The sequence below is a fragment of the Canis lupus genome, chromosome 14 (assembly GCF_003254725.2).
Source record: "Canis lupus dingo isolate Sandy chromosome 14, ASM325472v2, whole genome shotgun sequence".
NCBI classification, from domain to species: domain Eukaryota; kingdom Metazoa; phylum Chordata; class Mammalia; order Carnivora; family Canidae; genus Canis; species Canis lupus.
The window spans coordinates 57,522,174-57,550,063 of NC_064256.1; the positions used below are offsets into that span (position 1 = coordinate 57,522,174).

The 27,890-nt window shown below is 35.2% G+C and overlaps 1 long non-coding RNA gene across 2 annotated transcripts; it reads right to left on the reverse strand.

Moving 5' to 3' along the window:
* Positions 1-1,386: 1,386 nt before the first annotated feature.
* LOC112670907 (uncharacterized) lies at positions 1,387-23,832 on the reverse strand. 2 transcript variants are annotated; one of them, XR_004804597.2, is made up of 6 exons: positions 23,502-23,832; positions 21,831-21,895; positions 18,526-18,609; positions 6,786-6,939; positions 3,046-3,191; positions 1,387-1,692 (listed from the first exon to the last, which is right to left on the reverse strand). It is a non-coding gene; the product is annotated as an uncharacterized LOC112670907 (long non-coding RNA). The 2 variants fall into 2 exon arrangements; XR_003143293.3 differs by lacking the exon at positions 6,786-6,939.
* Between the last annotated feature and the right edge of the window lie 4,058 nt (positions 23,833-27,890).

Sequence of the window (27,890 nt, forward strand, 5' to 3'; positions counted from 1 at the left end):
TTCAAAGATTCACTAATTTCCAGATTCAATATGTATAAGAAGTATGGAGTTGTTAAGACTAATATGGTATTGGAAGTTATCACTTTATAAAGGATATATTAAAATAATATTTCATTAATAAAAATAATTATTTCTATTTCTATTATTTCTATGTTGTTAAGTAATATAATGAGGGTAATATTCTTGGGACAGATGACCACCTTTGAATCTGGCTTCTGTCTAATATCATGATTTGGGACAAGTATCAAATCTGAACTTACTTACCATGTTCTCTGGAAACATAAATAAGATAATATAGATATAACCAACTAACAGTGCTTGGGTTATAGAATGTTAACAATAAATGTTATTAAGTTAGAATTTCAATATATGCATATTAAAGTTTGTATTAATTTTAATTTGCCAGACTCTGACTTTACCAAAATTTAGTAACTACTAATGCATAAATTAGTAATTGAATTGCAGATTCACATTCTTTTTGATAGCAACATTAAAATATTCTAAAGGTAAGTTTAGAGTATTTCATTAAATTGAAATCGAAGCATAGCAAAAACGGCAATATTTCATTTTCCATGGAAGGCTCTGAGTTAGGACCCTTCTGTCACAGTGTTGTAGCATTCAGCTGTCCACGAAGAAGAAAAAATATATATATTTTTGCTGCTGCTGGCTTGAAAAACTTGAGCTTGTCATGAAAGGACAAATATGTGGAAACTTTTCTTTCTTGTTTATGACTGGTCTACCTAAGAGAATAGGTAGAGGCATCTGAGTGGCTCAGTGGTTGAGCATCTGCCTTCGGCTCAGGGTATGACCCCAGGGTCCTGGGATCGTGTCCCACATCAGGCTCCCTGGGGGAGCCTGCTTCTCCCTCTGCCTGTGTCTCTGACTCTCTCCCTGTGTCTCTCATGAATAAATAAATAAACCCTTTTAAAAAAAAGAGTGGAAAAACTACATATTTTGCTGCTCTTGATCAAAGATTGTATTTTTTTTTAAATTCACAAACCCAGGAAATTATTTTATTTTTCTCTGAATACCATTAGCATAGTGGATTAGGGCAGTACTTTCAGCCATTGAAAGAAATGACCCTGATTCTGTTAATTATTCACCTCTGTTTCTGTGGGTTTACAGAAATAGTGTGACCTGTTCTGGAAGGAAGGTCATGTATTGTAGCTTACTATAACATAAAGCATTTTTGCCTAAAATAATTATCTCGAAATTTATTGATTTTATATATGGTCAGGACTTGCAGTTGGAAATGATTTAGAAGAAAACATGACATTACTGCCCTTAAGGAGCTTAAAATTTACTGGGGGTGCAGCACAAGAAATGACTGGAACTCATTATTTAAATTAACTTAATCAACTGTATTAGGTAATCACTGTTCTTGGCCTTTAGAGAAAGTACAGATTAATGTGAATTGCAGTAGTTTCAAAAAAATATCATGAAAGTTGGCAGGATGCCAACTGGAGAATGGGTAGGGTTTATACGGATGATGAGAACAAAGAAGGGAACTTGAAATTTGCGGGAGCCAACAAGGAGCCGTCAAGTTGCCAGTGTCCTCAGAGGTGCATGGAACCTGGCCCCGCAGAGGCCTCCTGTCATTAGGCACAGCGGTTGTCAGGGGTTGTCGGACGTGGGGAGGTGGACTTCGGTATAGGCAGCCCGACTCTACAGGCAATGGGAGTTCATTGGAGGCTGTAGAAATAGGAAAAAAGTTGATAAAAGGAGATACTGAGAGGGCTGTTGCGATGCCCTGGTGTGAATGAAAAGGACCCAGGATTTAAAAACATGAAAGGCCATTGGGGTTATCTGGACTTGGAATGAAGAAAATCCCACCTAGGAAAACGGAGGCAGAGAGAGGTGATTGTCGACATCTGGGTGGCTCAGTGGCTGAGCATCGGCCTTTGGCTCAGGGCGTGACCCTGGGGTCTTGGGATCGAGTCCCCCAGGGAGCCTGCTTCTCCCTCTGCCTACATCTCTGCCTCACTCTGTGTGTCTCTCATGAATAAATAAAATATTTAAAAAAATAGAATACTGTACTACACCTAGAATAACCTTTTGAGGTAGGTGAAACAGATGCTCATTAAATAGATTAAAATCAAAACAACAATAACAAAAACATCAAAGTATGGAGAGGTTGAGTTAAATAACAAAGCCGAGACCGAGGACCCATATGTCCTGGCTCTGGAGCTGGCTGTTTTCCAGTAAATAATAAAAGTGAGTCTTAATAAAAATTAAGTCTCCAATGATGGTTGATTTTGATAAAACAAATTATAATTTTAATTTGTCACCATTAAGATCGCATCTCTGTCTTTATCCAGTCAGTTATTTTTTTCCTCTCTGTATGTGAGAAAGCTTCATCAAATTATTTTACTGATAATACTAAAGAAATTAAAATTTCTAGAATCACAAATACTAATGTACGTCCTTCAAAGCATGGTGTTACAAACAAATGATTATAAAGTAACTGCCACACCACATGGCATGTATTACCACTGTAGAGTATTATGATTCAAATATTTATATTTGGGTTCTATTCAAATGTTTATTGTATCTTGCCCTCCGTTGGCCTGGAATTTCCTTGTTGATCAATCCCTGAAGTTCCTTACCTTAGGTAATTCTTATTAATCCTTAAGACCGAGTAGGGTTTTAAGTAAATCCTTAAAACATTTTCCTGATCCCCTTCCCTTGGGCTATCGCCCATTACTCCAATATTATCTTACACACCTTTTTCTTTGTTTTGTAGCAGTTATCATAGTTATAGGTGAAAACCCCAAGCTCTGTAAGATCAGGGAATGTGTATGTCTTTTCCATCACTCTATACCCAGTACCTAAGTAGCACTTGTATTCAGTAACTATGGAATAAGGATTGCAGAATAACGAATGAGACAAAGACACTGATATTAACTCTGTTTCTGGTGACCAGGGCATCCTTCTCTAAATGCTTAGAGAATACACCCGCTCTGTGTCCCCTTGTATATGGTGGCTTTGCCCTAGGTATCCCCCCAACATTTAGATCCATATAATTTGTATTAGTAAATGCAATACCTTGCAATCCCTCTCTTTGGATTATGTTTACAGGATACCATTTGTGTCTGGAAAATAGCCTCTTCTCTTGAAAAGTGTTTTGGCATCTATCATCATTCATCTGGGTGGCAATATGTTTTTCTCATAATCTCTTTGTTTCTTCAATTCTGAAATTAGGAAAATATGAATTATATATTTTACAGGAAAATGATGGGGGTTGAAAAATTCAAAATAAATGAATTAAAGCATTTGAGTGTACAGAGTATACTCCTGGAAAGTGGTAAGCTGTCAAGGAATCTCTGTGATTTTTAAAATTATTATTATTCTGTATGTTTCTTTCCTTCTACTGCACTTTCCTAAGTGTGAACAAAGAAACTCAGAGACTTATTAAATTTAGTTCTGTGTCACTAGCACTAAGCATAGTAGCATAGTAGCTAAAATATGGTAGTCATACAGTGAAGGCTTTAGGGCATACAGATGATTGAATTAATGATAAACAACAAAAAATACACGTTTGTCCATTTTCTAAAGCATAACATGTACACGGTGATATTGAGACATAAATTGAGAAGAACTTCCCTGTCAGCACCTAAATATCCTCCCATCATCTCTGCTTTTTATAGATAATAGAAATGGAATTATTGTGATTTTTTTTGGGTAATTATTTCGGAGTAAGAACATTCATTTCATGAGAGAGGGGATAGACAGAGGCTGGAGTTGCAACAGATTTAAGGCTGTTGTTCCATTTACTTCTCAATCCATTTGTTTCATCTCCTGTTTTCATCTTTCATTCCTTCCTTTGAGATGTGATATTTCTTGAAGGATTTTTGGAGATGGCCTTTATCAGGTTGAAAAGATACTATTCTATTACTAGTTTGGTGAGAATTTTTTATCATGAGGTTTTTAGAGGATGTTGAATGCTTTTAGTGTGTTTACTGAGATAATCATGTCGTTGTTATCCTTTTTATGGTTATGGTTAATATGGTGCATTACATTAATTGAATTTCACATGTTGAACTAATTTTGCATTCTTGAGATAAAGATTATTTGGTCTTTGTGTGTAAATTATAATATGACTTGCTGAATTTGATTTCCTAATATATTTTTTATAATTGATTTCCTAATACTATCTTACTGATTTTTGCATATAAGTTCATGTGTATCATTGGTCTATATTTTAAATTTTTTCTTTTGTTTTATTTATTTATTTTTGGCATTTCATGCCAAAAGGCAACTATGACACGCATGTGTGTACATATACATGTTTTTATGTATCTATGTATTCCTTAGATATAATTGATATATGAATATGCACCTTTAATGTATACCGTTTGATGAGTTTTGTGCTTTGCATCTGGCACTGGGATCAGAGTAATATTGGCTCAGTTACATGACTTGGATGGTATTTTTTCCCCCTCGATTTTCTGAAATTGTTCATCTAATAGTGGTATTATTTCCTCCTAGAATTTTGATAGAATTCATCAATGAGCCATCCAGATCTCAATTTTATTTGTGAATTGAGTTTTTAGCTGATAATTTATTTACTTGCAGTAGGTCTATTAAGATTTTTTTATCTCGTTTTGAGTTTGTTATGATATCATGTATTTTTCTAGAAATATATCCCTTTCAACAAAATTGTGTAATTTATTGGTATAAAGCTTTTAATAATATTTGTTTATAGCTTTTAATATCCATAACATCTGTAGTGCTATATACTGATTTTGGTAATATACCTCTTCTCTCTCTTTTATTTGGCCAGTGTAACCAAAGTTGTATCAACCTTGTTAATATTTTCAAGAAGCAGCTTTATGCTTCATTCATTTTTCTATTCCATTTATGTTTTCTGTTTCAGTTTTTTTTTTTTCTTATTTCCTTCCTTTGCTTTAGGCTTGGTGCACAGGTATGCACTTTTCAGTAGCTAGAAGAGTATAGAGAGCTTGTCATTTGTTTTCTGGCTCTGTCTTCTGAGAATCTTCCTATTATTATTTTTTGGGGGGGGTACCTCTGAATGCCCCATCTTGGATTGGAAGGTCAGGCTAGCAGATCGGAACCTTTTACCAATTTGTTTCCATGCAGTTTGCTAAATTTACTGACAGTGTCTCCACTGGTTTACACTCCTTGCTTAAAACCAAGTCCACTCTTTCTGGCAACATTTTGCTGGTTTTCCCATTCTTCTCTTCACTGGTCAAATCCTTCTCACCAATTGTATTGGGAGGATGGCAACTTGGCAAAAGAGGATGCCACATATTTTCACTGTTACTATGCAAAACTATATTAGATTTTATGAGTAAATGCTCCTGAATTTCTTGTTTTCCTTTGAGTAACTTCTAGGACCAAAAAGGTTGGTTGTTGAAAATTGACTGTTAATGGTTGTTAATGACAGTTTTGAACAGTTTTACACTTGTCATTTTGGGAGAAGATTAGTCAGCCTCTTCAAACAATTACAGCCACATGTCTTTTGGAGCATCTATGTCCTGGGTCCTTTATGAAGGGAAGATTTGTTTGTTTACTTGTGAAGACCAGAGAGTTAAGAGGGAAATGTTTCTTGATTAAGGATAAAGTGTTGGGATCAGCACCGAAATGAAGCTTGAGGTCGATGTCTTGATTTTCCAAGCACAGATCAATGTATGCATCTTGGTAAAAAATAGTATTTCCATAAGCATCCTGATCATGTGGAAATAGTCCATAGAGAGGGAGAAATCTGGGTTAGGAGACTAGGTTTCTTTTAGCGATGTCTGTTTGGAGGATCTGAGCAGCTCAGTTAATTTCTGGACTTTAACATCCTCAACACTAATGTAAAGATTTTGGACTATATGGTTTGGCAGTCATCTCCTGCTACCTGGGTATAGGGCAGCTGCATTAGATGCAGTTGTGGTACAGAATTCTTGCTCTTCTTTCTGAATTCTTGATTTAGTGGGAGAAGAGGGGAGGTCGGGCCTTTATTTTTAACAAGCATCTCTGTAGATTCTCTATGGAACCAGGATCTGGACAATTCTTTTTCTGGACAATTATGCACCATCTGTGTGGCATTTTCTTGGTACATTGTACTTGCCTAAAATAAACAATGCTTGTCTTCCCCATCCTCCCACCATTGATGATGTACCTGGTTCAGACACTGATGTAGTTTGTGTAAGTGTTAGCAGCTCAGCAAGAAGATTGTTTACTTGGTGAAAATGCTGGCACAGCCCTCTCTGCATGACCCAATAATGCACATGGGGCCAGAGAGGTCTAGGGAAACCCCTGCATCAGTCATCATGCTGCCTATTCACATCCTCCAAGAAAGGGTGTTTTGTGCTTTTGGTCTCCCACAGACTTCTTTTTTAAATTACTAAACCTTAAGAGAAAAGTAAAATAATAACAACAACAAAAAACAAAAACAAGTATAGCATGGCATAAGCTTTCTGGGGATATATGAGAATTTGCAGTGTATTAGAACTGCCAGTAAAGGAAGCAGGGAAGCCAGTGCTGGCATGCATAGGCACTAAAATTAAATCGATGCACAATGACAAATAAAAAGAAATCAGATTGGAAGAACTTACAAACTCCCTCACTTTTGCCTCCTGACGTTTTATATCACTCGAAGTCTAGGTGGCACACATCTATAGCAGCTATAAAATACTGATTATGCTCTCTTAGCTTAGTGGCATAAAAAGCTAGTGAAGGTAATGAAGGATATAATTGGTAAAAATGCCTAGATAACATAAAAATCATGGACTAGTGTTTTCATAATTATAATAGTTTAATGTTCATACTACTTTTACCTTTTTCAATAATATTTTTGCAGTCAGTTGCCCTTTTGTGCTTCACACATTTGTGACTTTTGCAGAAGAAGAAATGGTGGCCTTCTTTAGATCGTAGGAAACTGACACTCAAAAGAATGACTTGCACAAAATCATAGGAAAAGAAATGGATGATCTGCAAGAAAGACTCAGTTTGAGACAAGTAACTGTGATCTCATTCACAAAAGTAGAGACTCTGAATATTTGCTAGGTGGTGGTCTTAGAAAACAATCAAACAAAAAAACCCAAACAATTCAGGAGAGCTGGTAGGTACAGCTTATCACAAAATGTGAACAACCTAGAAAGCAGCTCAGGGTCCTAACTCACTAGCAAACGTACATGTTTTTCCACCTATCACCCAGGGGCATTAGAAACAACAATTATTTGATGAAGGCAGTAGATTTTATTATGAGATTTGCTATTGGATTTTATCTGAATTCTTTTGAAAGAAAACTTTGTCAAAACTTGTTAAACATATTTTATTAATTTACACATTTAAAAATGTATGTGCGATTCTTGGAAATGGTAAGTTTTACTCTTCTTTGGTCTCAATTAGATATTATCTCCTTTGGTGCTGATTCCTGACAAATCTCCAGACACACTTAGCCTTTAAAATCAGTCCCATCTCAGGATGCCTGCGGGGGGCTCAGCGGTTGAGTGTCTGCCTTAGGCCCAGGGTTTGATCCTGGAGTCCCCAGATCCAGTCCCACATTGAGCTCCCTGCAGGGAGCCTGCTTCTCCCTCTGCCTGTCTGTCTGTCCGTCTGTCTCTCTCTCATGAATAAATAAATAAAATCTTTAAAAAAAATCAATCCCATCTCATTCATATTTTGTTGCATTGGAACAAACAAGACACCCAGTAATATTGTATATATTTAGGATTGCAGATTATGATTTAAAATGTGCTAATAAACCCACAAGAATAAGTTTAAATTAATCACCACATATCAGAGCAATTTTCTGGCATTCTGTGTTCTTCTAGCCAAGGGTTTTATTCTAGATGAACACGTATTTCTACTGCAGCAAATGAGCATTAGTAAGTACATTTTGCGTAAAATGAAACAGGATTTACTATTTGAGCCAAAATTTTAGGCAAACTCAGATTGCATAAATGAGGCAGTTGATTGATAAAGTGGAATTATATGTTTATATCATGATGTAAGTAGATTTACAGATGTTTTTTCCTTTGAAAATTATGCAGTTTTTATTAATCTCAGAAATGATGGAGTTATGCTTCTCAGATCTGATGAGCCTAATGTGCTGGCATGGAACTTCTGCTTTCCTCAGGCTGGACATCTTGCTTCTAGACAGCTACTATCAATTAGCTCATTCCACCTGCAGGGGCCGGGCATGTGCATTAGAAGGTGTGGGTCTGAGTCAAATAGCTGCCGCAGTTTTAGTGATACTGTGTGTCTAGGCCTTATCGCCAATTCCTGACTCATCTCTTTTCTCCTGTGGCCCTTTTGGCTGTTGACCTTTGCTTTGCCCTTTTGAACTCCCATTTTGTGCCATTTGGTCCATGATCCCCATTCTCTCTGACCGTGGACTGTGTGCTTTTTTTTCTGTACTCTGATGGTTACCTCTTGGGTTTTGTTGTCCATCCATTTAATTTTTGCCCTTCTTTGTCAGTGAGAGCCCTTAGATAAGTAAATCATCCCCAGTACTGCTGCTGCATTTTCTAATTGTAATCTCATCATTCTTGATTAATTTGTGTAAGACAGATATGCTATCTACTCTTCAGTGGCCCTATTGCCTACTTTTCAAGGGTTGAAATAAGTTTAGGCATCTGTTCTCTGATCCATCCATCTTCCTCACTGCTGGCTGGTGAGTAAGGTCGGAGGAGGTGAGTTTGTGGGTAATAAACAGGTCACTGACCCATCTGTTAACTTGACCTTTGGGTAAACAAACTAATAATACTTGTTCAGGAAGAAGAGACTTTTATCTTCAAAATGCTCTTAGCAGGATGTTCCTGGAGAATTGCTCAGGATCTACTAGTATGGCTCCCTGGAGAAGATCGCGTAGGTTAATACAACACTCGGGATATAAAATAGAGATGTTTTATGTTAGCCTTCTATGAGGTGATTCTGTGAACCTCACTTGGAAGCTTCACGTATTGGAGTGTCTGGGTAGCTCAGTCGATTGAGCATCTGACTCTTGATTTAGGCTCAGGTCATGGTCTCAGAGTATGAGCTCTGTGCTGGGCATAGTACCTGCTTGAGATTCTCTCTCTCCCCCTCTTTCTGCCCCTTCCTCCCAATTCAGGCTCTCTCTCTCAATCTCAAAAAAAAAAAAAAAAAAAAAAGAAAAGAAAAAAAGAAAAAAGAAAAAAGAAAAAAAGAAAACTCATGTATTATGAGCCAAAGAGGTTTATCCAACATGAAAAGAATCTTAGGAGCAGCTTTTGACAATTGCCTGTGTCCTTAATATTATTTAGTAAAGCTTCACACTGGTTAAGATCTCTGAGCCATGTGAGTCTGATTTGACAATCTGGTGTTCTATATTAGCTCAGGAATTTTGCCTCTAGTGTGGGACTGTCAGGATTGGAAGCTTTGTTCTCCCAGTTTCTGCCTGTGGGTTTTGGACAACTTATGTAATCTCTCAGTGATTAATTATCTTACTCATGAAATGGAGAATAGGAATGGTTTGTATTTTGAATGAATACATGTAAAATGTAGAACATTGTCTAATACATAGTAAACTTGAACTTATTGTTAGATATTTTATTAAGATTCGGTTTGAAAGTGTGGCCATAAAACAACAACAACAACAACAACAATGTCCCTTAGGTACTTAGTGTGCCTAGGTACTGATTCAGCCACTTGAAAAAATTTGTTTAGTTCTGACTTTTAAAATCAATCCTGTAAGTAGTGAGAAGGCTTTTCACAAATATGGAGAAGACTAAGATCAGGGTTTTCAGTTTGTTGTTCTAAAGCATATATAAGGGGAGTCTGGGTGGCTCAACGGTTTAGCACCACCTTCAGCCCAGGGTGTGGTCCTGGAGACCCGGATCGGGCTCCCTGCAGGGAGCCTGCTTCTCCCTCTGCCTGTGTCTCTGCCCCTCTATCTGTGTCTCTCATGAATATATAAATAAAATCTTAAAAAAATAAAAAATAAAGCATATATAAGGCATATTACTCCTTCCTCCCAAAATGAATGTCTCTAGGTCCCTAATACTCAATTATCTGTGGCATTGGAACCACCGGGGAGCTGTTAGAAATGCCACTTTCTGGCTCTATCAAAGATCTTCTCATTTAGAATCTGCACTTCAACCAGATGCCCAGGATGATGTATATGCCTGGGAAAATTTGAGAAACCCATTTTAAGGTAGTTTTAGATGTTTCTTTCCCATTCATTTTATCAAGTACATCTGCCATGATTTCCAAATAAATATGTCTTTAATTGCTGCAGATTTTCACTGTACTCTGTAGTTCAATCTTCAGCTACAACCTGGGAGTCATTTCACTCATGTTCGATCCCAGTACTAGAAGAGAGGAATGTCAAGACAGAAAATTAAGGAAATGTCCTTTATCGAACTGAGTTTCTCTCCCAAGTAGTTCTATTCAAACTGCATTAAAAAAGCAAAAACTGAGTCACATAGACCCTAAGTTCATGGATGATTTTAGGTAGAAATAAATCTAGCATTTCCACTGTCTGCATTTTCTTTCACTTGTGTCTCTGCAAAATGAGATCAGATATGGAGCATAAGTACTTGGTAAATTCTCAAAGCCATTGGTTCTAGGGAAAGTAATTTACTCAGATTTTGATCCAATGTCTTCCTTCTACTTTATGATTTATGAAAGATTTTGCAAAAGTTTTATTCTATAACCTTTATGGATCAGGTTTGATTGGAGAAAATTGTGCTTCTTTACTTGCCCTATTGGTTAGAATACATGGAATACCAATAACATTTTTGGTTCCTAACAGTGCTAAACTTCCATGCATACAAAACAATTAATGAAACAATGTTGATCATTTTGTAGCAATATATTTAACTTAAACAGAATTAGTCTTACTTATTTCACCATAATACTCGGAAGGTCCATTCATGTTGTCACAAATGGGAGAATTTTTTTATTTTATTTTATTTTATTTTATTTATTTTATTTTATTTTATTTTATTTTATTTTATTTTATTTATTTTATTTTATTTTATTTTATTTTATTTTATTTTATTATTTTATTATTTTATTTTATTTTATTTTATTTTATTTTATGGCTGAGCTGTATTCTATGTCAGAAAAAGGCAGGCACCATATGGTTTTAGTTATATGTGGAAACTAAAACACATACAAACATAGAGACAAAACAAAACTCATAGATACAGAGAATAAATTGGTGGATAATGGACAGAGGAGAGGATAATGGACAAAGTGGGTAAAGGGTATCTAAAGGTATAAATTTCCAGTTATAAATAAGGGATGGGGTGGGTATCATTTACAGTATGATGACTGCAGGCAATAATATTGCATTGCTCATTTGAAAGTTGCTGCAAAGGAAATCTTAAAAGTTCTCATCACAAGAAAAAAAAAACAAACCTGTAACTTTGTATGGTGACAGATGGTGACTGGCCTGTTGTGATCATTTTACAATGTATACAAATGCCCAATCATTATGTTGTCTACCTAAAACTAATGTAATGTTATATGTCAATTATACTTCAATAAAAAAAAAAAAACAGTGTAATTTGGGAAGCATTAAAAGAGTAAAGGAGAAAAAAAAAAAAAAAAAACACCTCTTTGTTAATCCCCACCTTGTACAAATAGTAGCCTGTCACTGATCTTAATTTTCAGTCTGCTCAGAGACTTTGAAAACAGACAACAGCATTAGGGCTATAAAAATAAATGAGAACAACCCCAAAGAGAATAAAGACTGTTTTTTTTCAAAGCTTGGTATAGCATAGGTGTCACCAACCATCATTTGAATTTGTCAGAGACCCAGAGGCGGCCAGGGAAGTGTGAAGGCTTTACGGTTGGAAACAAAAGCAAACACAAAGAGCAGGACAGCTTCGGGTATGCTCTGATTGGAGGTTATTGACGTGGAAGTTGGAGGATGGCAAAGTAGAATCACAGCACCTTCTGCATTTGATCTGGAGAGGCTGTGCATTTAGCTTTCTGCAGTTGGTTCTGGGTTGGAAGCACAAAGGAAAAATGGGCGGGGGGGGGGTGCAGCGCAAGTAGCAGTTATGAACCGTCTCATTGTTCTGGGCCAATTGCTGCAGAGGCTGTAGTATGGTTTCCTGTGTTGCTTGTTGCAGAAGTTGTGGGTCAGAGTTCTAGTTTCGTATATCATCCGGTCACAGTACACTAATTCTTTCAGGAAAGAATCCAAATTGTTGACATGAAAGAACTAAAAGTATTAAACCTGCTGTTATTATACTTAAAAAAAAAAAAAAAGACTTACTGTTTTTACTTGGTTTTAGTCCAACACTCTCAAATATTAAAAGTTATTTTAAAATAACATATGTGGGATCCCCGTGTGGCTCAGCAGTTTAGCACTGCCTTCGGCCCAGGGCGTGATCCTGGAGACCCGGGATCAAGTCCCACGTCGGGCTCCCTGCATGGAGCCTGCTTCTCCCTCTGCCTGGGTCTCTGCCTCTGTGTGTGTGTGTGTGTGTGTGTGTGTCTCATGAATAAATAAATAAAATCTTAAAAAATAATAAAATAAAATAACATATCTAAGCATTTGAGTATTTGCATTGGTGCTGGACAAAATGCTGCCTGCCAGAGCTAAAGAAGAAATAAAACAAGGCAGCCCTTGATATTGAAGTAGTTTAACAGTGATTATTTTCTATGCCTTTTGGACCTCAGGATAAAACTGCAGTGGGGATTTTCGAAGACATTTTTAAAGAGATGGATATGATGACTAAATTTATAGTCATCACTGGTAAGGTTGGGAATCAGCAATGCAACCCTGCAGGCCTCAAACGATGGGTGAGTGAGAAAGATTGGTCAGAACGATGGGTCAGCACTGTAGCAGGCTCTAGTCCAACCTGTGGGACCTACTAGAGAAATGACCCACTTAAATCATTTTAACCAACATTTGAACATTTATACTGCTCCAAGCGCAGTGCTATGGGCTTAGTGAGTATTAAAAGGAATAAGATCAAGGTCAGTCTTCATGGAAATCAGTACAGTCGATAGACGGTCAGTGTTATCCAGATGCAAAAATCGATTCAAATAGGACATTGTCTTTTTAGGAATGGATTGTAGCAGCTAAAAGTATATTTTAACCAATTGATGGGTTGCCATGCTTTTCAAAGGATAGTAAATTTATGCTTTTTTATGCATTATGTATGTACCTCTTTTATGTGCTGTTAGGAGTTTCAGCTATAAGCATGTCATCAGAATACATATAACTTGTCAAAATGGCTTTTTAGCTTCTTTTTTAAGTCATTGAATATCAAATTTTAATATGTTAATTAAAAATTACTATGCCGCCTATATACAGCCAGTTACCAATGGAACAATTTACAGATAGTTCATATCTTCATTAGTGTTAAAGTTTTGGTAATTAAAGATAAATAGCACCGCAAATTGGCCTGTTTAGTTTCCGTGTTCCTTAGTTATCAGTGAAATTCAGTGAAGAACATTAATAGTTTCATTGGATTTCTGGAAGCTCTTCTGGGGTTCTGCAAATATTCCCCAATGGCCACTTTGGGATTCTGAATTAACAGTTCAGGATTTTCCAAGCTTTTCCTTGGCTGCAAATTCCTATTATATGAGTGTGTGCTCATATGGTTAGTTACGGAACGAGGCTAAGGTGAACAAAATTGTTTGCAAATTGGACGGGCTTAAAAGTGTGCATGAAAGAGATTTGTGTGTTGAGGGGGAATAAAATTAATACAGTTAAGCTGGAACAAACAGGAGACAGATTCTGTCTTCAAAAGCTTCAGAGAGTTTTGTACCATTGTGTCAGGCTGGTTTAAATTTAGGTTTTAGGCTCTCTCAATATATGCAGTGTTTGCTCCTACTTTTTTAATCTGCTTTTGTTAATGTTTCATTTTCATGATCTATATGGAAATTTGACACTCTGAGAACCAGCAGGTGAGGATGAGCTCTTCCTTTATCTTAAACTTACTGTCTCTCCTCCTGTCCTTTTCACAGCCCTGGAGCCCCCCGTACAGTGCCTCTTCTCCAGAAACCCCTCCTCTGTCCTTCTGCTCACATCTGAGTTCCTCTTCTTCTCGCTTCCCTTGCTTCCCTTGACTATTAGGCAGTGTTATCCACCCATCCTCAAACTGACACAGGTCCTGCAACTAATACATCTGTCAGACAAAACAAAAATTATCCTAGGCATCGTCTGTGGCTCTGCTCCGAAAGCCTAGCTTTGGACTTTAACTGCAAACTCCCTCCCTGCCATCTGCCCCCCGTGACCGAGCACCTGACCTGCCCAAGGATGTGTGCCCGCCCCCCCAATCCCAAATGAAAATATATGAAACACTCTCCTCTGAGTGAATTTTCTTACTGGTTTCTAAGGGTAGTCGGTTTCATTCAAGTCCATACACCTGCTACAAACCTCCCTTGTCCCGGTTTTTACCTTTGAGTGTCCATTTTAAAATTACATTTTAAGGATTCCTTCAAAATAAACATGCTAGTTTGGTCAAAATCGTAGGGATGCCTGTACATATAACAACGGTTCTCACCTTTAAAATCATAGAAATCTGTTCTTTATGCAAGTCTCAAAGACAAAATTAAAATGTTAAAAATCATCATTATCCATGAAGGTACAGGAAGCTGAGCATCATAATGTTCCAACACCCTTTAATCAAAGACTATTATTTCTACGTGACTAATGTGACTAATAAAATCAATTTATGCCCTTTATGCAGAACTAAATAAGGGAAACAACCTATTATATGTAGTGTGACCTGCCCTTTTAAATCCAAATATTTAGGGGATCCCTGGGTGCTCAGCGGTTCAGCGCCACCTTCGGCCTAAGGTATAATCCTGGAGTCCCGGGATCGAGTCCCACGTCGGGCTCCCTGCGCGGAGCCTGCTTCTCCCTCTGCCTGGGTCTCTGACTCTCTCTGTCTCTCTCTGTGTGTGTCTCATGAATAAATAAATAAAATCTTTTTTAAAAATCCAAATATTTAGGTGTTTTCTTGGCATTTATGATTCTGCACTGATTTTTATCAGGCAAAATACCATTTTGTTCATGATTTATTTTTTTTTTCAATGATTTTATTTATTTGACAGAGAAAGAGGGAGCACTACCAGGGAGAGTAGCAGAGGCAGAAGGAGAAGCAGGCTCCCTACTGAGTAAGAAGTTCAACATGGGGGCTCAATTCCAGGACCCCGGGATCATGTCCTGAGCTGAAGGCAGATGGTTAATGAATTGAGCCACACAGCACCTTTTTTTTTAGAAATTTTTTTAAGCATCATTTAACCTAAAGGAAATAACAGGAGACGGTATGCCTTCTGTCGTTGAAGCAATAGCTATATACAAATTTAAACATGAAATATAACTCAAAGTGCCTTAAATGCTGTTTTAAAGATTTTGTCTGGATATTTTTGTTACTCTCCATCTCGTTTACTTTGAGGACCTCTACAAATTCACAGTTACTTCTGAAACCCTCAAATCCAGATAACTTTTTTCAAGTCTCTACCTTTTCACTTTCATTCTTGATTCTCCCTTGATTTTTTTTTTTTTTTAAGATTTATTTATTCATTAGAGAGAGAGTGAGCATGCAGGAGCTGCTGGGCAGAGTGGGGAGCAGGGTAAGAGAATCTCAAGCAGAGTCCCCACTGAGCCTGGAGCTCAGGGCAGAACCCGATCTCACGACCTTGAGATCACGACCTGAGCCAAAATCAAGAGTCAGATGCTCAACAATCTGAGCCACCCAGGCACCCCAATCCTCCCTTGATCTTAATGAGGGGCAGGCATTCCCTGTATACATCTGACCGTTTCTGCTTTCTGTGCGCTTACACACAAATCTGGGATGGCTCTACTTACTTACTTCACCTGACTCCTTGCCAGCTTTCAGGACTTTCTTCAGTGTCAACACCGCAAGAAGTCTTCCTTGATGCCCCACCTGAGTTAGGTAACCCACTACATTCATAGTTGCCAAGGTAAGGTAAGAGGCTTAGTACCATGAACGCCCCTTCTCCTTCACCAGACTGTGAGCTCTTCGAAGACATGCGCTCGGGCTTAGCTATATATGCAGTCTCAGTGCTGAGCCCCCTTGCATTTAGTGTTTATTGGATACATCAGTGAATGAGTGGGTAGGTGGCTGGATGTTGATTGAATGAAGGTGCACTTGGCATACTTTGCTTGCCTAGACTTCATCGCATCACTTTTGTATAGAAGATATATTAAGATTCAGACAAAGTGGCGAGAAGACCCATCTCGTTTGGTATTAATTTGGAAATTCATTCTAACTATTTAATTATTACAGAAGTGCTTTTTTCCTGATAAACTTTCTGTTTATGATTTTGATTGCACTGAAGAGAAGAAAGAACAATACATTATCATTATGATATGTATAGTATGATATGTATGATATGATAGTTTTTTTGTTTGTTTGCTTTGTTTTCTTCTGTCATGTTTTAGAACTTGAATGACTCTGAGCTCATTCTTAGCTCACAGATGTGTTAGGGTCATAGAGTTAGATTTACTATTATTGATCACAATTGCTTTAGAAAAAACACTCCATTTTGTTGAAAACACTTGGTTGGAGATCTACGCTTAGTCTGTATTTATGCACGTTTATGCCCAATCTAAAGCCAGAGTAACTGCTTTTGTCTTTTACTATCATTAGTTTTCACACAGTGCCATTGTTTCCTTAATAGTTGAAGAAACATTCCAAGAAACACTAAAACTGTCTCTGTAATCATTGCATTGAGTGATTCTCAGAGCTCTACATTTGTTTGAAAATAACTAATGATGTTGGACTTCTTCCAGGCATCATACACATTTGGAATATTTATTTTTATTCAGTCAAAGAGTATAAACACATGTCTCCTTTCTTAAAGAAAAGCTGTCTCCGTTCACCTCATGCATGGACTTAATAAACTCTCCACAATAAAGTAGTGTTGATTATTGCTTCGCACAGTTGCAGCAGCCTCATTAGTTTCACTACATAGCTTGAAATGGTTTCATGCCAAATTAAAAATGTAGGTCATTCAAAGGACTAATGGTGCTAGTTCAGCATGAAGTGATTTCAAGCTCACCTATATCCAAGCCTTTTATCTTATTCTATTACAAACTACTTCTCACAATGGTTATAATTTTATATGTCACTTTTATGAAATTATATATAATGCATTATTAGAAACACAGGCCTTACATGTCCAACAGATTATGGAAATTTAAGGCAGTGATTTTCTGTGTCTGATAGAATACTGAGAACAATTTTTTTCTTTAATTTTATGGAATAATTTTCATAATTTCATGTTTTCTGAAAATGCATTCAATAGAACACTGATTCTGTTGTTTCTCAGTATGTGCTATTCAAAGAAGAAACAAATGATCGAGTAAATTTGGAAAACTATGAGCTCAAGTCTTTTATATGAGTTTCAGTAGTGTGGGACATCTCAGAATCTGAGATATGCATTGACAAATCTTACTAATGAATCAATGACAAAAAATTTCAAGCTGCTTTTTTTTTTTTCAAGATTTTTTTTATTCATTCATGAGAGACACAGAGAGAGGCAGAGACACAGGCAGCGGGAGAAGCAGGCTCTCCGCGGAGAGCCCGATGTGGGACTCCATCCCGAGACCCCAGGGTCACAACCTGAGCCAAAGGCAGATGCTCAAACACGGAGCCACCCAGGTGCCTCTCAAGCTTCTTATACTTCAGTTCACTTGCCCTTTCAGCAGTGGTTAGCATCATTGACTTGCTTATGTTATTATTTTTTAAAATTAAAGGTCTAATTATTGCAGATTAATACAGTTGCATATTTCAAATGTCAAAAAGTGTAAAATGTAAAAAAGGAAAAAAGTTTATGTATGCTTTTGCATATCCTGTACCCTCCCTCCTACTCAGGTATTCATTGTCATTAAACACTGTCTTTTAAAAAGTGACCAACGTTACACACATGTGTACGCATGTATGTCTGCAGATACATATTTTTCTTTTTACAATAAAGATTATCATATCTCTCACAGTGTTCAATACCTCTATTTTTCAGAATATATTCAATTTTTTTCCATGTTAATACATAGATTTTTTTGTTCTTATGTAAAGATGTGTGAAGTTGTTTTCTCTGGATGTAACAAATTTTTTACTCTATCCTGTTTATAGACATTTAAGTTGTTTTCAGTATGTTACTATTATAAATATGCATCCACCTTGTTCACATATTATTTCACACGTGTACTTTTTCCCAAAGTAGAAATGCTGAGTATAAAAGTACTGCATTTATAATTTTGATAAACATTAACAGTTTGCTACCCACAGGGGTATTACCATGACATTAGTAAGAGAGTACCTGTTTCTACCCAGATTGGCCAACATGATTTATAAAATTATAAAAATACTTTTCCAATATTTTTTTTCTGATTTAGAGCTCTCATAATTATGTATCCTGTGCTAAGATGCTGATGTTAATATTTAATTTTGGAGTTTTGCACTGAAAGCTTAAGTGAAATTTCTTTATAGTTTTATTTTGTTATGTAATTTTGGTCACGTGTTGGTGTCACTGTTACATTTCCTTCAAAAAACTTGGACAATTAAATTACAAATTAAGCTCTGAAATAATTTAAATACCATTTAAATTACCTACCTCAATGATTTTATAGAGTTCTCTGAAAACACTTGGATCAGGTGTTTTTCTGGGAGGCAGTTCTTGGTATAATTTCTGTATTACCTATGGGGAAATCCCAAGTGATTAGAATATGTATCTCTGTGCTTTTTTCATGTTAAGTTTTTTATATGTAATGAAACTTGCTTTGTTTTATGAATTCAATCAAAGTAAATGAGACAGCCATAATTTTAAATCACTAAAAGGACAATTGAATAGGTAAATTTCCATTATATGAAATAAGTTAAATTTAAATGCACATCCAGGCAGAAATACAAATGATCTTTGTGGAAAAAAACAAACAAAAGCAGTAAAAAAATAAATAAAAACAACAACAACAAAAAACACCCTTTTTTTTCCTTCTTTCTAAAGGCTGAAATTCTATCCTAATCTTCTCTACTGGCCATGTAAAGGGTAATAAAACTAAACAATTTTTCCCACTATTTTTCCATTTCCTCTTAGTGGATGAGACTTGGTCTGTGCAGTTTTTCATGCTTTCTTTACATTTCAGAAAACTCTTGAACCAGATTCCTACATAGCTAAGGAGATATTTTGTAGCATATGATGAGATTCAATGTGGAAGGAATTTCCTTTTCCTAGGACTATATTAATTTCAGATTCCTAGAGCCAAATATAGTTAATGAAATATGGAAGTTGCCTTTAGTATTCTGAACAGATGTTCAGTGGCCATGTGTTAAAACTCCTCTTTGGACTGAGTGATGGGCAAAGATGTTTAGATAAATGTGCCATCCCTTGCGTCCACTTGGCTGTGCTGACCTGTTTTGAATTCTGGAAACTAACATGGGTATATTTCATCAATCTTATTTGATTTGTGCAAAGTTCATTATGGATTTCAGAGCAGATGGTCCACCTATAATAATACCCAAAGATATCTGTTCCTTGGGCTACCACCGCTTCCACAACCCCATAATTGTTTTGTTTTTGTTTTTTTTTTTCAATCAAAAGGAAGAAGAATAGTCAAGTAAAATAAATGTTTCCTGTATTTCATTAAGTAGACCACTATTGTGATAAGCATCACTTTATTGTTTTTCTAATGATATTCCAATCTTTGTGTGAACTTAGTAAATGTCTCTAGTTGATATTCTCTAAAATAATCAGCAGGGAGAAGAAAGACCTTCTCTACTACAGGGGCTGTAGGCAGGTGGCGAATATGTGGTCCATCCATATTTATTTAGAATTTTCAAATGATAATAGCTTCTTTAGAGCTAGGATTTAGAAGTGCATGTGATGTGTGATTTTTTTAAGTCAACTAATATTTTCATTGTTATGAAGAAATAGCATAATATTTATTGCTATCATGGAGTTGATAACAAATGGTGAAATGTGCCAATTAAATTAGTTTTTATCTCTTATGCTTTGCTGACTGATGAAAGTATTTCATGTGGATGCTATGATTGACTGAAAGGAGAAGACATCTTTGTGTAACCTGTTTTCTGGGGCCAGTGAAAACCTACATAATTTTTTTTATATATATGTACTTGGATTAAGTCATTTTTCAGAGTATACCTCTGTTAACAAAGGTGGTTTGAGCAGGATTCTCTTAACCTTTATTCACACTGAATCTAACTATTTTTTTGTTGTTTGGTTGAATAATCTATATTACATATACTTACTTGTGCTCTATGTATAGTAGTACTACTTTGTATACATGAATCACAATAGGATTTTCCTTAGTGATGGGAATGAGTTGTCCAAAAAGAGAACAAAACATGTGTTTGGTTCTGTTGTTTTTGGTGGTGATTTTTTTTTTTGTTCAACTGATGTGGTTCATAGTCTGAAACTTAAGGAGAGTCACATTTTCACTTCTACTGTAGAGTTAGCAAATTGTGCTTTTGATACTCTGCCCAGTATTTTTCAAATGCCTCTATTTATGTGACTCACAGTTTTTACCCTATTAGTTTATAGAAATCTACTTAGATTTTCTAATATTATTCTCACTTTTCTAGTTTACATAATACATGTCTATTACAAATATACCTTATTTTTTTACAGAACATGAAATTAACTGGATTAGTAAAATGGGTACGTGTGTAACTGCCGGGAATATGGTGCATATTTGTCAGTCCTTTTCCTAAATTTCATTAAATCTACTCCAAAGTCCAAAAACTTTGAGATGTACACGTCTTCTCTTTTTTTCATGCCTGGCATTCGGCTTCTGTAACTTTTATTCCAATTTCCAAAAATGGCAATAGAATAAGTGTCTCATATATTGTATTTGTCAATGGAAATACTCAAAATGACTCCCTCCTTGAACAGATTTTAACAGACCTTTGTTTTTCAAATAGAATGTCAATGACTTTAGAGTTTTTGGTTTCCACCTTAGACATCTGCACAGATGAATGTCTTTAAAACATTCTCTTTATGGAGTTGGGAATTACCAAATGGGACCCATTGGAAAGGACATCCTTTTTATTTTAGATGTTTGCATAATTGTTATTTACATGCAACAGCTGAGACTGCAGAACAAAAATGAGTCAGTCAGATGTTCATTTCATTGAACACATTAGAAAAAGTGCACCTGCCTTGCCAAAGGCACTACCTCTTTGGGAATAATAGTATTTTTGCACATTTAACCTAAAAGATGCATAGCACTCTCAGAGAAAAGTTTTGTTGCAATAGATTATGGTAACTAGCATTCAGAAGAAGTTAGATTTAGTAACAGCTCTGCCATGTATTAATTACTTTCTGCACATTTTTGTTGTTGTTGTTGTTGCTTCCATGAGTATCATTTCCTATTATTTGGCATAAAGGTAATGTTATCTGTGTTGCCTGTTTCTTAGGCACTTGTTCTCCTGTTACATGGAAGGCAAAGCTAGGGTAATAGTTCATATCAGCTATTTGAGGTAAAATAGTCAATCTAGATATGGTGAGTGGTTTAATTTTAAATACATATTTATCTAGAGAAATCCTAAATAAAATGTATTTCCCAATGTGTAAATCCAGTTTACACAGGGAAAAATCAGAAGAGACATATATATTGTGCACATATACCTTAGAAAGACAGGAGGAAGCTGTAGAAGTCATATATATATAGACTCTGGAACCAGACTGCACCGACTAGAATTTTGCTGTATCACTTTTCTTTCTGTGACCTTGTAGAGATAATTAGCCGCGTTGTGTTTCCGTTTCCTTATTTATAAAACAAGGATAATAATGTCACCTACCTTATAGGGTTCTTAAAGATGATTAAATGAGCATTAAACTGTCTGACATATGGTAAGCTCTCTATAATAATAATTATTATTATTACTTAGCCATACACTTACATATTTGTAAGGCACTTTACTCAACAGTTAGGTGTGGCATGGTTCTTCCTTGAGATATGGCTGATCTGTTTAGAAATAAAATATAGCGTGAAAAATCTTAACAGGAGATAAGTCTAAAATAAGGTGTCTAAGAAAGTGAAGTCTTAGTCCATTCAACTATTTATTATGCCAAAGACCTAGTTAAACTCACACAAAACTCATAATATTAATTTATGTCCATATCCCTTTATTCAAATCTGTTTGAAAGAGGAAGTACAGTATATAATAGTCACAAACTAGTTTTGTGAGTCCAACTCTACTAGCTATAGTATCCTAGCCAAATTTCTAAACCTTTCTGAGATTCAATCTCCACATTTGCAGATTGGGTCCGTTGTGGGGATTTAATGAAACAGGTGGTTTTTCTGGAAATGGTCCTTAGAATATAAACCTTATAAAAAAACACTAATAATGAAGAAGGAAGAAGAGAGAGGGAAGGAGAATAATAAAAAGTAATCTAATAATATATTATTATGTTATTACTATTATTAGATTGATAATAACTGTTATTATTTAACATAGAAATTAGGGGATGGCATTTATTTTCTTAAGAATTTTAAGCAATGACTCCAAAGTGTCCCCGCACATAATGGGCACTCAGAATTGGCTGACTGAGTGAAGAACCTGAATTTAAATAAAATAAAAAATAATAGGAGATGCCACTGTAGAGAAGCTGCCTTACCTGCTCCTGTGTGAACGGGGCCAAAACCTTTGGAGTGGGCAAAATGGCAATTGTTTTAAGCAACCATTTAGGGAAGTCAGTAGAAAGATAGATATCTGGATCAGTCGCCTGATGATTGCAAACTTTCTGAAGTTAAAACCAGTAGTCAATCAATATGTCATTCAGAGTAGCTTAGCTTGTTAAAACACCTATAGGAAACTTTTTATTTTTCTCAAGCTCATGTAATTGCCCTATTCATTTTCCATAGGTGGGGTGAGAACATGACGTATATATATCTGTGTAAGTGGATGAGGCTTTTCCGAATCTGCCCTAGTTCTCTGATGCTACTCTAACAATGTATTAGAAGATCAGCTAAACAAAATATTGTAAACCTTGTAATTAGTAATATTGTGAGTTTAAATAATTTGATCCAACAAACGAAATATTTTAACCCATTAAAAAGTACTTTTTTTGCTTCCTTGCTTCCCAATGCAGTGGAATTCTGGGAATTATCAGAGCTCAGGTATGGATACTCATTGATGACATTACACTAAAATTTTCAGTTGATCACTCTTTAGTTATAAAATTTTCAGTTAATCACTCTTTAGTTATAATCATGCTGTCATTTTCAAAATAGATGAATACAAATTTTGAACTATCATTTTGAAGTTTTAAGTCTTTAATTTTGCAGGTAAAAAATCTACTTACATTTTCCAACTCGATTATATTAAATTACTTTGTTAGATGTCTGTGCCAATTTGAAGCTAAATTTTTCCAACGTGAAGATTATCTTTTTCTCCTTCTGTTTTTCCCCATTGGGGAATATATAAAAATATATAAAACATAGTATACAGGTTAACTATTATAGAGTTGACAACCAAATAACATCTACCTCAACACAAGAAATAGATTTTTAGGCCTTATTTTATGAGTGGATTCATCATAAGTTTTCATATCTTATCAAGTCACCTCACCTTTTTATTTCTTTAGAAAGTAGTATAAAGACCTGCTATACAGATGGCTGAGACCAAAGGGTGAATGGTTGACTTCAAAGGAAGGTCTTGGGTCAATTGAGAAGCCACATGAAAAACAACATAAATAACAAGGATTAGAAAATTTTTAAAAAAGATAAACAAGAACTTTGAAATTTGCCTCACACCAAACAAAAGATTAATTTGATCAGAATCATTTACCTAAATGTAAAAGATGAAACAAAAAAGCTTCTGGAGGAGAGCTTAGTAACTTAAAATAGCAAAATATGTCTTTACATGGTACAGAAGTGCTAACATGCATCAAAAGTTTGCTAAATTAAAAAAAAATTAAAAAAAAAAAAAAAAAAAAAAAAAAAAAAAAAAAAAAAAAAAACAAAAGTTTGCTAAATTAGACTTCATTAAAATTAAGAACTTCTACTCATCAAGAAAACAGTACTAAGAGAGAAAAGGCCAACAAGAAAGGGAGAAGACATTGCATTACATGAATCTAACTAAATACTCATAACTCATTTCCTAAATATAAAAAGGAAAGTTTAAATGACAAAATAACAGCTCAGTTTTAAAAATGGGGGAAATAATAGGATTATTTGAAAGTTTCAAAAATTCCAAAATAAAGTAACACTTTCCGTTGAATGTAGTTTACAAAAGAGGATCCTGTACTTCACAGCAGGAAAAGAATTATCAGATGCATTAGTTAAAGAATGTCAACTGCTCAGCTGATTTTTTCTCTAAGTAGGTCCGTATAATCAAAGTGGAGTCCATGAGTCTATGAGAGGAAGAGGGAATTAGTTAAATTAGACTGCATCACTGTACGGGGGATGGTGGCAATGGTTCCTGCTTGGAATGAAAGATTTTACAGTAACAAAACAAATTTAATGGACTAGCTCACTCTTTTTCAATCATGCTGTTAAAGTTTACATTGAAATAGTTGCTCTAGAGAATTACCATTCATTCAGTTTATTTGAAACCTCTGTCCTGTGTAACAACAGGACTATTTTTTTTCTTCTCCTCAGATGAAATTGCAGCAGCACAGTGAATTTCAAATAACAAAAAATACATATTAAAAATGATATCTAAAAAATAACAAGTGTTTTAAGACTTTCTACTACAAATAATTAGATTTAAGCCAGTGATTAATTTTATTTAATATATCCTAAGATTATCCCGAAAGTAAATAGTGAAGCTGTCAAAGGAAAAAACTACACACAAATGTCTAACTTCACTGAATCATCCCTCAGTTGCTGGCTTTTATAACTCATGTATTCACTGATAATCAAAAAAGAAATCAGTTATTCTCTATCTAATTATTTGTGTTCTGTAACTTACGGAACTTTCAAGTAATGGCTTTCAACTCTGAAGTCCTCATTCTTTTCCCAAACTTACAAATAAGGAGGAGGCACTGTTACTGACATATCTTTCAGCAAACCTGAGACTTTTTTGAGTTAACTCATGTAGGGTTTATTCTCTTCTTCCTATTTATTTTGTGTCTTTCATCTTTACCTTTGTTCTCTTTCCTATGAATTCCTCTCCTGTTATTAAAGTGCAGCTCTTATGACTAAACCCTACAGTTAAAATTGACATGAACCCAATAGAAAAATGAGCAAAATTCTTCAGCTGGCACTTCAAATATTAGGATATAAATGGTTATAAATGTATGAAAAGACACCCAAATTGTGAAGCATTTTTAACATTTATCTTTTTAAAATTTATGTGAAATGTACACATACAGTTTTTTAAGATAAGAGATTATTATTATTTACATAAGAGTGTATTAACTCCCTTTTCCCCAGTGTATACTTTTGGGATAATACAACGAAAACCAGATGGAAAAAAATTTTCTATGTAAGTGGCCAGAACTTGCAAAGAACTTTCATTCTCTCATCCTATATGCAGGAAAAAGTAGAAGCTACTCCCTCCTCTCAAAAAGAGAAACAAAACCTTTACTCCTTGGAAATTGGTTAGAAAGGATTCTGAGTCTTCATGTTTACTTTTTGAAATGTAAATTTAGCTCTGTAAGGGTCAGTTGAGCTCTGGTGTCTTGAGATTTGGGGATCTAAAGTTATCTCCAACACTCTGAACTTCATTCGACCCTTGAGATGTAAACATATATCTGATTTCTGATTTGTTTCACTTATGTTTATTTATGTGAATGTTATTGACCTATATTTTAGTAAACCTTTATGTGAATGTTATTATTTAGTGAATGTTATTATTTAGAGTATGTGAATGTTATTATTTGTAGTAACTTTCATATTTAGAGACTTGAAGATCCACTCATTGTTGAAAATAATCATCAACTAATTACCATCAGAGGTGCCTGAGACAAACTACTGTTAGGACCAACAAGAAGGTAACTAAAAAACTTGAAAGGAAAAAGTTGGATTATGAGATATTCGAAGGAGATCTTTAAAACTTCACAAATACTCCTGGAAATCAAGAAGGACACACACATATGGGGGGAATCTGTTTTGTCCAGGAAACACCTGAAAAGCTCATAAACTTTCACCCAAGTTGATGTGAGACTGTATAATCAGAAATGGAAGGCTAAGGAAGAAATGTAAATGGCCCACCAGAGTTTTGAAGACATACTCTGACATACACAGTGAGCCCGCAGCAAAGACTGAGAGATGTGTTAGTTTAGGAAATTGAAGTAAATTTGTGTCTAATCATTAGCTGAACATTGAACAGACTTTAGTAATCTTGAATGGTAAGAAACACAGATGTTATAGAATTTGTACAGGCAAGTCATTAAAGAAACAGAACCACAAAAATAAGAAAGTACAAAACGAGAGCTGTTGGGGGGGAGGAGGAATCAAACTTGCAGTGATGCCACTTTATACTAATTTAATGTCCAGTATTCAACAAGTAGTTGAATTTCTTAAACAGGAAATTGTGATAGTGTGTGGTGCCCATGTGTACATGCCTTTCCCTATATACCTATCATATATATGTATGCCTGCAGGACAACAGAGACTGACCAGACTTTCAACTACCAGCAAAGGCTGTAAATCTTCAATTATAACTATGATCAAAGAATTAAAGAAGTACATCTTAAATAATTAAGGGAAAGTAAGTACCTTATTAAGTTAAAACAACAAAGAGATTATTAAGAATAATTGTATAGATATTCTGGAGTTGAAAGGTACAATAATTGAAGTGAAAAAATCATTGGACTGAATAGCAGATTTCATCAGGCAGAAAAAAGAATAATATTGATGATACATCTACTCTGAAGAATAGAAATAAACAAGGAAAAAGGAATGTTTTTTAAAAAAATGAACAAAATATCAGAGGTATTTGAAGTAGTATCAGATGTACTAGTGTACACATAATCAGAGTCCTATAGGGAGAGAAGGAGAGAGAGAAAAAGAGGGATACAGAATAATATTTAAAGAAATAATGGTTAGAAACACCCAAACTTTGATGAAAAGCATTAATCTATATGCCTGAGATCATCAACGAACTCTAAGTAGGATAAAAGAAAACACATTTACCACCTCATAGCGAAATTGCCAAAAGCATAAACAAACAGAATCTCAAAAGCAGAAAAAAAAGGAACTAAGGTATCCTCAATAATAGTAATAAAAGACTTCTCATCAGAAACCAGGGTGACTGAAAGGTAGTAGGATAAAATTTTCAGAATTCTAAAAGAAAAGTTGTCAAGCACTCCTCTTATAAACGGTGAAACTATCTTTCAAAAATGAAAGTAAATAAAGACATCCTCGGATAAAGAAAAAGTGAGTGAATTTGTGGCTTACAGACCTGTCCTACCAAAAGCTGAAGTGATAGAACCCTAAATAATACAAATCAATAAACAGAATCAAAGAGCAGTGATAAAGGTAACTACATAGAAAATATAGACAGTACAAATGTATTTCTTTCTTTCTCCAAATTTTTATTTAAATTCCAGTTAGTTAACATACAGTGTAATATTAGTTTCAGGTGTAGAATTTAGTGATTCATCATTTACATACAATGCCCGGTGCTCATCACAAGTGCTCTCCTTAATCTCCATCACCTATTTAGCCCATCCCCCTACCCACCTCCCTCCAGTAACCCTCAGTTTGTTCTCTATAGTTAAGGGTCTGTTTCCTGGTTTGCCTCTCTTTTATCCCCCATGTTCATCTGTTATGTTTCTTAAATTCCACATATGAGTGAAATCATATGGTATTTGTCTTTCTCTGATTGATTTATTTCACTTAGCTAGCGTACTAGTCTCTAGCTTATTTTCATTTGTAAAACTTTCCCTATGTGACTTAACTGACAACTATAGAAAACAATAATTATAAAATTGTGTAGATGTGCCTGTAATGTTTTTTTTTTCCTTTTTTTTTTTTATTTTATTTTTTTAGAATTTGGTTCCCTGACCAG